At 44.8% G+C, this 10,047-nt stretch overlaps 1 pseudogene across 1 annotated transcript; it reads left to right on the top strand.

Moving 5' to 3' along the window:
* The first annotated feature begins 7,885 nt into the window (after window positions 1-7,885).
* LOC113890967 lies at window positions 7,886-8,670 on the top strand (annotated as a pseudogene). The gene has a single exon (XR_003510632.1). The product of XR_003510632.1 is annotated as a pancreatic progenitor cell differentiation and proliferation factor pseudogene (transcript).
* The last annotated feature ends 1,377 nt before the right edge of the window (window positions 8,671-10,047 follow it).

The raw sequence follows: 10,047 nt of genomic DNA, 5'->3' as shown, positions 1-10,047 counted from the left end.
GTTAACTGGACGAACCTGCATCTATTATCCACCAAGTTCACAGTCTATGCTATGGTTCACCTTTGGTGCTGTACATTCTGTGAGTGGACAAATGTATAATGCCATATGTCTGCCATTACAGTGTCGTTCGGAGTGGCTTCATGGCCCTAGAAACCCCTCCCCTCTAAGCCCTGGCCTGATAGCTCAGCTGGTAAAGAATCCGCCTACAATGTGAGAGACCTGGGTTCAATCCCTGGGTTGGGAAGATCCCCTGGGGAAGGGAAAGTCTACCCACTCCTGTACTCTGGCCTGGAGAATTCCATGGACTGTATAGTGCATGGGCTTGCAAAGAGTCAGACACGACTGAGCGACTTTCACTCACTCACTAAGCCCTGACAACTACAGATCTCTTCACTGTATCCACAGTTTTGTGTTTTTCCAGGATTTCATACCACTGGACCCATATGGTATGTAGCCTTTTCAGATTCTCTCACTTAGTAACATGCATTTAAGTTTCTTCCATGTCTTGTAAAAATAGCCTTTATTTTTGGGAGCAGCAGTATTTATCTTTTATTTCAAATAAGGTGACTTCTAAATTAGTAACCCAAGCCTCCCTGTATCAGACGTGCTCTGAGCATGGCCAGAAGCAGAGGAAGCTCAGTTTCCACCTTAGTGGATGCTGAATTACCTCTCCTGGCCAGATGAGTACAGAAGTGCCTCTCCTTATGCAAAGGCGCTGCTAGAAGTGAGGAGGCGGAGAAGGCTGATGGTGCCTTTAAATCCAGGTCCACAGAATGTTCACCACACCCAACTGCTCCTCGCTCTTGAGTGTACCTGTCATTTTATGGCTTTAGTTCTCAAATTTCAATAGTCCTTGAAAAAGGGCAATGTTCCTTGTTTATAGTTTTTATTTATTTTTATTTTATGTTGGAGTGTAGTTAATTTACAATGTTGTGTTAGTTTCAGGTGTACAGAAAACTGATTCGGTTAAAAATACATGTGTATTCATCCTTTTTCAGATGATTTTCCCATGTAGATCATTGCAAAACACTGAGTATAATTCCTTGTTCTACACAGTAGGTCTTTGTTGATTATCTATTTTATGTATACTAGTGTGTATATGTTAACCCCAAATTCCTAATTTATCCCTTCCCCATCTTTCCCCTTTGATAATAGTAAGTTTGTTCTCTGTGTCTGTGAATCTGTTTCTTTCCTTGTTTTTAAAGACAAGACCTTTTAGCTGAGAGAGACAGAGCTCCTTCTTGAAACCCTAATGTGATTCTAGGGCTTAGAGTGCCCATGTTTACACATCTTCTGGTGGATGGTGGGTGCCACAGAGCATCGGATGCTAACTCATCCTCTTGGCCATCAAGCCTAGCGAGCCTCTTGACTCTTGGTGCTGCAGGAATGTTCAAGAAAACAAGACTGCCCCTGCCCCTCTATTTCTTCTGAATGACGTGATGGGCCCCCTACTCCACTAGAAACTTCTAGCATGTTTAAATGAGCTTAGAATTGAATTGAGTTTAGAATTAATTGAGCTTAGAATTTAAATGAGTTTAGAATTGAACACTTGGGGTAAAAGCAGACGCAAGAACCTTCTCATTCCCCTCAAAGCAGAAGTTACTACCAGATACTCAATCCGTTCAGCCCGTCTTTGACGGATGGCAGCCATTCTGTGTCAGTAAGACAACTAAAGATGCCTCTGTCCCAACACTTTCTTTAATCCTGGAATTCTCCAAAAGGCATGAAAATTAAGTAACTACATCACAACTTTATGTCTTTCCTTCTCTATATCCACTGTGTCTGATTGGTCCTCAGCTCTGGATCCAAATTTTTTCTTGTTGGAATGTCTGTGGGCTGATGAGCCTCCAGCAATCTTTCAGATGCGCCATTTAAAGATTCATGTGACACCATTCATAGGTGTCATGGGTGTGGCCTCTTTGGATGAGCAGCAAGAAATTGGGAAGGTTTTCCAGTTCAAGTTCCTCATTTTACTGATGGGAAAAGCAAGGCTCTCAAAGATCCAGTGACTAGTGCTCAATTTTCTGCAAAAGACGTGGGTCTAGAAAGTAGCTCTCCTGAATCTAACTTCTACTCTCTTTCCACATGTGTCATGGCTGTCCGTTTTTATTTTTCATTAAACAGATGCAGTCAGCACTAAAATTTGCATCAGGTCCCACGGCAGCAGTTACCAGCACTAGTCAAGTCAGCGCTATGATTACCCCCATTTCACAGAGGAGCCACCCCAGGGAGGTTATTGACTTGCCAAGGTCAGGGTTTATGGAAGGCTGTGCATCCTGAGAATACAGCAGATCTAACCCAGCGTCTGCGGTCCAACTACCAACCCCCATGCTCTGGTATCTCCACTGCTCAACACTACAAGCAGGCTTATCGGTGTCGACCCTTGTCACAAATTCCAAATGAGATATAATATCTCCATCTGGAAAGGCAGGTCTTAGCTCCACAAGCAACATTAGATCAAGATTTAACTATGTGTCAGCTCCAAAGTTACTTTTCAGGAACATTTTCTTTCCAATGTTAAGATCCTTTGAGGCTCTCAAAAAACAATCATTTCTCTCTCCTCGTGGGCGCCTTGTGGCCTGTCTGAATGCTGATGTGTTTATCATCTGTGTCTCAATTATTCAAAGGGTTATGGAAAGAGAGAACCAGGCTGCTTTCCCTTGCAAATCTCAGCCAGGAGAGTTCTTTTTTCCCATTTGATATAGAATGTGAAACAGGACACACTGTAATTCTTAAAGAAGACTGTTATCTCATTATACCTGCTAAGATTCCTGCGTTATGGGTGAGTACCAAAGCCACCGGATGCTTTGGCTCTTTTGGGCTTTCTTGGCTTTTTTTTTTTTTGATAGAATGGAGGGGAAGGATGTGAAGAGAGTCATCGTATTTGATTTTGGAGTGAAGGTAAGTGTTTCTTTCAAATCAGTCAGAAAATCCCGTAGTTCTTTAGGGATCAATGAACACTATTAATGAAAAGGCTAGGCCAATACATAATGAGGACGAATGGGTCTTTTTGAAGTTTATCTGGGGGCTTCCCTGGTAGCTCAGTGGTAAAGAAGCAGTCTGCCAATGCAAGAGATGGGAGATTCCACATGCCATGGAGCAATTAAACCTGTGCATCACAGCTCCTCAGCCCACCTGCCACAACTACAGAAGCCCACACGCCCTAGAGCCTCTGCTCTGCGAGAAGAGAGGCCACTGCAGTGAGAAGCCCGTGTGTGCACTGTAAGAGAAGGCTGCTCGCTGCAGCTGCAGAACATGGAGGTGTGCGGGCTCCTCTGGAAGCACAGACGGGGCTTAAACAACGGGACTTCGTGTGCAGTTCTGGAGACTGGAAGCCCGCAGTGAGGTACCAGCCGGGTCTGTTCCCCTGGAGCCTCCCTGCTTGGCTTGCAGATGCCGCCTTCCCACTGGGACCTCACGTGGTCCTCTCTCTGGGCAGGCACATCCCTGGGGGCTCTGTGTGTCCAGATTTCCTCTTCTTAGGAGATGGTTGGATGGCGTCACCAACTCAGTGGACAGGAATTTTAGCAAACTCCAGGAGACAGTGGAGGACAGGGAAGCCTGGTGTGCTGCGGTCCATGGGGTCGCAAAGTCGGACACAACTGAGAGACTGAACAATGACAAACGAGGACACCAGCCTGACTTGATTAGAGCCCACACTAAGGACATCATTTTGCCTTAAACACCTCTCTCAAGGCCCTGTTTCAGAATACAGTCACATTCTGAGGCCCTGGGAGGGGTGTGAAGACTTCAACATAATGATTTGGTCGTGGTGGGGGACACAAGTTAACACAATTCAGAGAATTGGATGGGGGGCATTTTCCTTGTCACTTCAGTTCTCTAATGGGTCCAGTAAAAATCACTGATTTTCAGTATGTCCAGCTTTTCCTGGTTGTAAGGACAAAAGCGATGACTTCCATACTCCTTACAGGCTTGAACTGAGTCTGAAAGCCTTTCAGGTTCTACTTACACTGTCGTTTACTTGAGTTCATTGAAGGAAGAGACTGCAGCTACTGGATCTGGGATGCTGACTGGAGAGAAAGTAAGATGCAGAAATAATTGATTAAATAAATTAAATGCTCATTTGAAGTGGTTAATGCCATCAGCGTTTTAAAGATGGGAAAACTAGAGTTCAGATATTAAATGATTTAGCTTAATAATCAATAGGGACTGTATCCCAGGACCTTTGATCCAGGTTTTATATTCTTGCTGTAAAATAGAGAGCCATAAGCAACCTTTATAATTTAGTGTTATATTGCATTTACTAAGTGCTATATAAATTAAAGGGAGGGAAGAAGAGTATGTGCTGAAATAGTGATGACTAAATTTATAGAAGTTATTTATAGAATATATTGAACTAGACTTCCAGAAGAGGCTGGAATTTATTTGCTTGGTGGGAGAGGGTGCTCCAGGCATTTTCTAGGGAACAGAGTAAGCAAAATGAGGAGTATTACTTGGTGGAAATAATTCATCACATGAAATGAAGCTAGAGAGTAAAGTGGGGCTAAAACTCTCGTTTGAAAACTTAAAATAATTCCATCTTGTGCTTCCAAGCCTGGACAAGTAGTTCTTTGTTTCACGTCAAAGTGACCAAGTGGTTGATTCTTCCATAGCATTTAAGACTGATGGTTTATGCGGTCCTTTGTCAGCAGCTTGCCTTTCCTCCTGCACCATGATGTCCTGGCAATTAACAAATGACTTATCTGTGTGGTTCTCTGATACAGCACCCAGACAGTGCCTTTTGGAAGGGCTTGCAGAAAGAACGGATGCTTTGCCAGAGAGGTGAGTCCTGTGCCTGCTTGAAGATTTGTACATCCAAACCTAGAAGCAGGTAGGAACGAGCTAACATTCTCAAGTGGCTGCAGAGTGACAGGTTGAAGAAGCACGATGCTAATCAAGAGAGGCTTGATGCACCAAGGCGGCTTCAGAAATTAATGACTAACTCCTTAAATTAGGTAGTAACGCTAAGAGTCTCCCAGAGATGCACCTTTAGGAAAACCACTCAAGAAGGTTTTGAGCTTGAACATCCTAGCCAGGCTAGTCACAGACTGTCTTATGATCAAAGCACTGGGACCTAGAGGAGGACTTAACTTCCTCATCTGTCATCCGATCCACAAAAGGTCTCTAAGGCCCAGCCAGGGGCGGCTGCTTGCTTGAAGCTAGGCATCTCCACTGGGCAATGATGTTGCCTCCTGAACTTCTTGAACAACTCTGGGCTGTAAACTTAAGAGATGAAGGCAGTGTGTGGAATGTGGTGGTGTGTGTGATGACAGGTCCTGGGAATTTGAGGTTACAGTCTTTGGGTCAGCTCCTCCACGTGGTGTTCTCTGAGGGGAGTAACCTCTGTCTCCCAATCTGTCAATTCCTTCCTCAGCTCAAAGAGTCACTCACACTCTTTGTTTCTGACCATGAAATGATGGGGATATTATGCTTTTATGTGTGGTTATCAAGTAAACAAAGGATTAGGATTTAGAGAAAGCCATGGAGGCATTGCGGGGCACTGGCTGTGAACCTGAGGAGACCGTTATGATTGGAGATGACTGCGGAGATGATGTTGGTTGGGCTCAGAATGCTGGCATGCGGGACATCTTAGTCAAGACAGGGAAATATCGAGCACCAGACGAAGACAAAATTAACCCAGCTCCTTACTTAACCTGTGAGAGCTTCCCACATGCCGTGGACCACATTCTGGAGCATTTGCTGTGAACTGTTATGTGAATCTGAAGCAACTTGAAACGCAGCTTTTCATCGACTGGAATGAATCCCTCAACACACTTAGCGCCGGCCTAGATAGACACAGACCACTCAACCCTGCTCACTGTCTAACCCTCTTTTATTGTGCAGTAATTAGAAAGAAAGGTATTGAATTGCAGCCAGCCATTCAGCTGGGCTAATCCCTTTTATTTTGTAAAAGAAGATGAGATCCAAAATAAGAGAAAGCTGAGATTGCATGTTCCTTTTAAAATATTCATCTAGTTAGCGGGGCTGGAGGAGAGTCTGCTGCAGGGAGTCTTGTTCTCTGCCCTCTCCTCAATGGTAAATTGGTGGGGTTCAGGCTGACCTGGTGGTGCAGATGGTAAAGCATCTGCCTACAGTGCAGGAGACCCGGGTTTGATCCCTGGGTCAGGAAGATCCCCTGGGGAAGGAAATGGCAACCCACTCCAGTACTCTTGCCTGGAGAATCCCATGGACAGAGGAGCATGGTAGGCTAGAGTCCATGGGGTCGCGAAGAGTTGGACACGACTGAGTGACTTCACTTTCACTTTCTTTTCATGGATTCATAGCAGACACTTAGGACTGTAGTGTGAGAAGCAGACTGTTTCTGGAGGTGAGAAGGGAATGGCACCCCACTCCAGTATTCTTGCCTGGAGAATCCCATGGACAGAGGAGCCTGGTGGGCTGCAATGTGTGATGTTTCAAAGAATGGACAGGACTGAGCAATTAAACATGTGTGTATGTACTACAAAGTATTGGGTTGGCCAAAATGGTTATTCAAGTGTTTCCATAAGATGGTCCAGAAAAACCCAAATGGACTTTTTGGCCATCCTAATGCTTCCCCATGTGAGGAGTTTTCTAAAACACCGTGAAAGATGGCAGCTTAGCCACAACTTTATTAACTGTTCCTGCTACCTCCTGAGAACACGGTGCCACAGTTGGAGTCATTCAGTGTTCATGGAGATTAAATCTGCCTCAACAGAAGAAAGGATGTGCTAACTTTCCTTAAGGAAAGCTAGGGATGGCTGAGGCTGAGGAATGAGGTGGAATATTACAGAATAAAAGGATGTCTCATGCAAAGGGTCTCTTACGACCATCTTAGAGATGCTCGAATAGGCAGGCAGGGACTCATGACCAAGCTGATAAGAAATAACCCCGAACTGCAAAATGAAAGCTAAAATAAGGATGATGGGAGGGAAAAAGACAAGAAGAGGACTGCAGAATCAAGCTGTAGCAAAAACACACAGCCAAGCTGGCCGGCACAGCGTTCTGGAGCCAGGGACTCGGCAGGGTCCGCCTAACCTCCCACTCTGCGGTGTCTCTGATACTCTGGGGGAATTTCTCCTGCCTAATTATTTGACCACGTAACAGCGAGCTTCAGGTAAGAAGAAAAATTTATCCCATGTAGGCAAGATTCTGGCAGATGGAGAAGAGATTCCTTACTCCCAGAAATGCATCATCTTGTTTCTGTCGACCTAAAGAAAGTGCAATGTTTTCTCCTGGAAATGTAATCACGGAGGCTATTCCATCACACTTTAATTTCTACTTTCTCCCTAAAGAATTTTTTTTCCTACTTAGAGATGTTGCAGAATCCATTAGTTTGATATGATGCAGGTTGTTATAAGTAATATTTCTTCCTGCAATAACTAGATAGAAATGCTAAATTTAATATATTGGTTTTGGGAAAACCATTTTCCCATCTTCTCCAACTAATTGCACATTATAAAATGTTAATTATAACTGTAAATATAATGGCAAGGGGAATTCAGGGAACATATGCAATGCCTTTCAAAAGGAAATCAAAAATCTATTTGTGGCTGGTTTGTGTGTGTGTGTGTGGGGGGGGTGTTTCTGTGATGTCTCTTTTCCAAGGTGAGTAAGAACCCCTCCAGGCTGCCTACAGTAGGTGTATAATGGAGACATCAAGAAGGAACCAAGAGCCATAAAGGGTAGATATGGGTGTTAGCTTAACATCCATCTCTTTGACACAGAATCAACTGGAGGAAATAGCAGGATATCTGTTTTCTTGATTTTTTCATATTCTCTACATACATTCTGATTGTGTTTATATGTCATCAAGGTACCACTAATTTCTTAATGTATTTTTAAGTATGGAGCTGCTAGAGCGACAGCATACTAATATTCTTTTTTTTAAGTTTTAATTGAGGCCCTCGCGTCTAGTTTGTGGAGTGGCCTCCCACTTTTTCTTATGCAGATGGGCTCTGTGGCCTAGCGCCCCCGTGCCCACCGTCCGTGATCTCACGCCGAGGCCCTCGAGGGGTCGCCGCCGAGGTTTCCACCAGCCCGCAAGCAAGAGCATGGCAGCCATCCCCTCCAGCGGCTCGCTCGTGGCCACCCACGACTGCTACCTGCGCCGCCTGGGCTCCACTTCCGGTAACAGCTCCCGCGGAAGTGCCGAGTACCCCGGGGAAGCCATCCCCCACCACCCGGGTCTCCCCAAAGCAGACCCGGGACCCTGGTGGGCTAGCTGCTTCTTCAGGAAGTCCACTCTCCCGTTCATGGCCCCAGTGCTGGAGTCCCCAGAGCACTCGGAGTCTGCCCAGGCCTCCACCTACACGATCACATGTGACCTGGCTCGGGAAGCTGTGGGGAAGCAGCAGCCCAGCGGCCAGCCTGGCAAAGCCAACTGCAGGCCCCCGTCCTGAGTGACCACCACCAGCTGCCAGGCTTCCTTTTAAGGCGCTAGGCTCATCAGAGCCCTCTTCCTCCCCCTGCCCTGTACCCTCCCTTCCCCTCTTCTCCCCAAGACCAAGCAGGCTACAGTCAAGGGAAGCAGTTCACTTTTTAATATCAAAACAGCAAAACAGCAAAAAGGAAGTGGAGAGAATCCCACTGTCTGCTATCCGAGCCACAGGAACGCGCCTTCCTCACACCCCACGACCCTGTGCCTTGCCCAAGTGGACAGTAAACTCCAGGAGTGAGCAAAAAAAAAAAGTTTTAATTGAAATACAATCAATCTACAGTGTACAGAACAGTCATTCAGTAAGTGTGTGCATATAAGTATATATACGCATATACCTGTAATTGGTATAAATAAGAAAACAAAGCCTAGAGTTGAAGTTTCTCATCTTTTATTCTGGGTCTGTTGCTTTTATTTCTTAGGTTTTGGCTATTTTTCTGCTTTTCCTCTGTTGACATTCACCCATCATAACAAACCATTGCTCACCTCTGTCTAAACCTAGTCCTTTGTTTAAATCTCTGCTTCTCCTGTTTCAGTTTTCCCTCTTTTTCCCAAACAGAGAACCCAGGAAGGAAGAGCAAGAGAGAGAAATGACACATTTCGGTCAGCAGCTTTCTCTGAGTTACACTTGCTAGATTCTGGCCTTTCATATCTGACTTAATATAACCCACTGAGGTCATTTTCAGTCTTGAAGTTTCTTCCCATTCTTTCAAAAAGTTAGAAGTTAATTTCTTCCTTTTAAAAAATTAATAGCAACTAATTGGGACCATGATAAAGGCAAAAGGGAGCTATATTATGAATGACTAATGTGGGTCTCTTTTGGGGAAAATGTATGGAAGAACTAAGGTGATGATGTATTTTTTCATCGTCCTTTTTATGATGAATTCCCACTGCAGAAAATTTGCATATGGGCCAACAGAGTGTGACAAGAGAATATACTGCTCAAACAACCAGGTAGCTTAACTTAAGATTCAGTTAATTCAGTAGTAAACATCCGAGGAATGGGACTTCCTTGGCGGTCCAATGGTCAAGACCCTGCCTTCCATTGAGAGGGGCATGGGTTCAATCTCGAGTCAGGGAACTAAGATCCCACATGCCCCGTGGTGCAGAGCAACAAATGCTGTTGGAAAACTTGAATACTTCTGTGCAAAAAGCCCCCCAAATCAGCAACAAAAACTGATCATACTTTGTACCATATGCAAAGATTAACTCAAAGTGGATCATAGACCTAAACAAACAAAAAAATCAAAAGAATCAGTTGTGATGATTTTCATGGCAGGGGAGGCTGGAATGGAAATAATGTTGGATTAAATATAGTACTCTTGCCTGGAAAATCCCATGGACGGAGGAGCCTGGTAGGCTGCAGTCCATGGGGTCATTAAGAGTTGGACACGACTGAGCAACTTCACTTTCTCTTTTCACTTTCATGCATTGGCAAGGAAATGGCAACCCACTCCAGTGTTCTTGCCTGGAGAATCCCAGGGACGGGGGAGCCTGATAGGCTGCCGTCTATGGGGTCACACAGAGTTGAGCACGACTGAAGTGACTTAGCATAGCATAGCAAATATCGAGAAATCTGGTCTCTAACCTGGAATCTGATAAAACTGTGTGCCTTTGGAAATGAATTTCAT

The sequence above is a fragment of the Bos indicus x Bos taurus genome, chromosome 4, assembly GCF_003369695.1.
Source record: "Bos indicus x Bos taurus breed Angus x Brahman F1 hybrid chromosome 4, Bos_hybrid_MaternalHap_v2.0, whole genome shotgun sequence".
Lineage (NCBI taxonomy): Eukaryota > Metazoa > Chordata > Mammalia > Artiodactyla > Bovidae > Bos > Bos indicus x Bos taurus.
The sequence above is the reverse complement of the archived record's forward strand: the minus strand, read 5'-3'. Positions and strand labels throughout refer to the sequence as shown.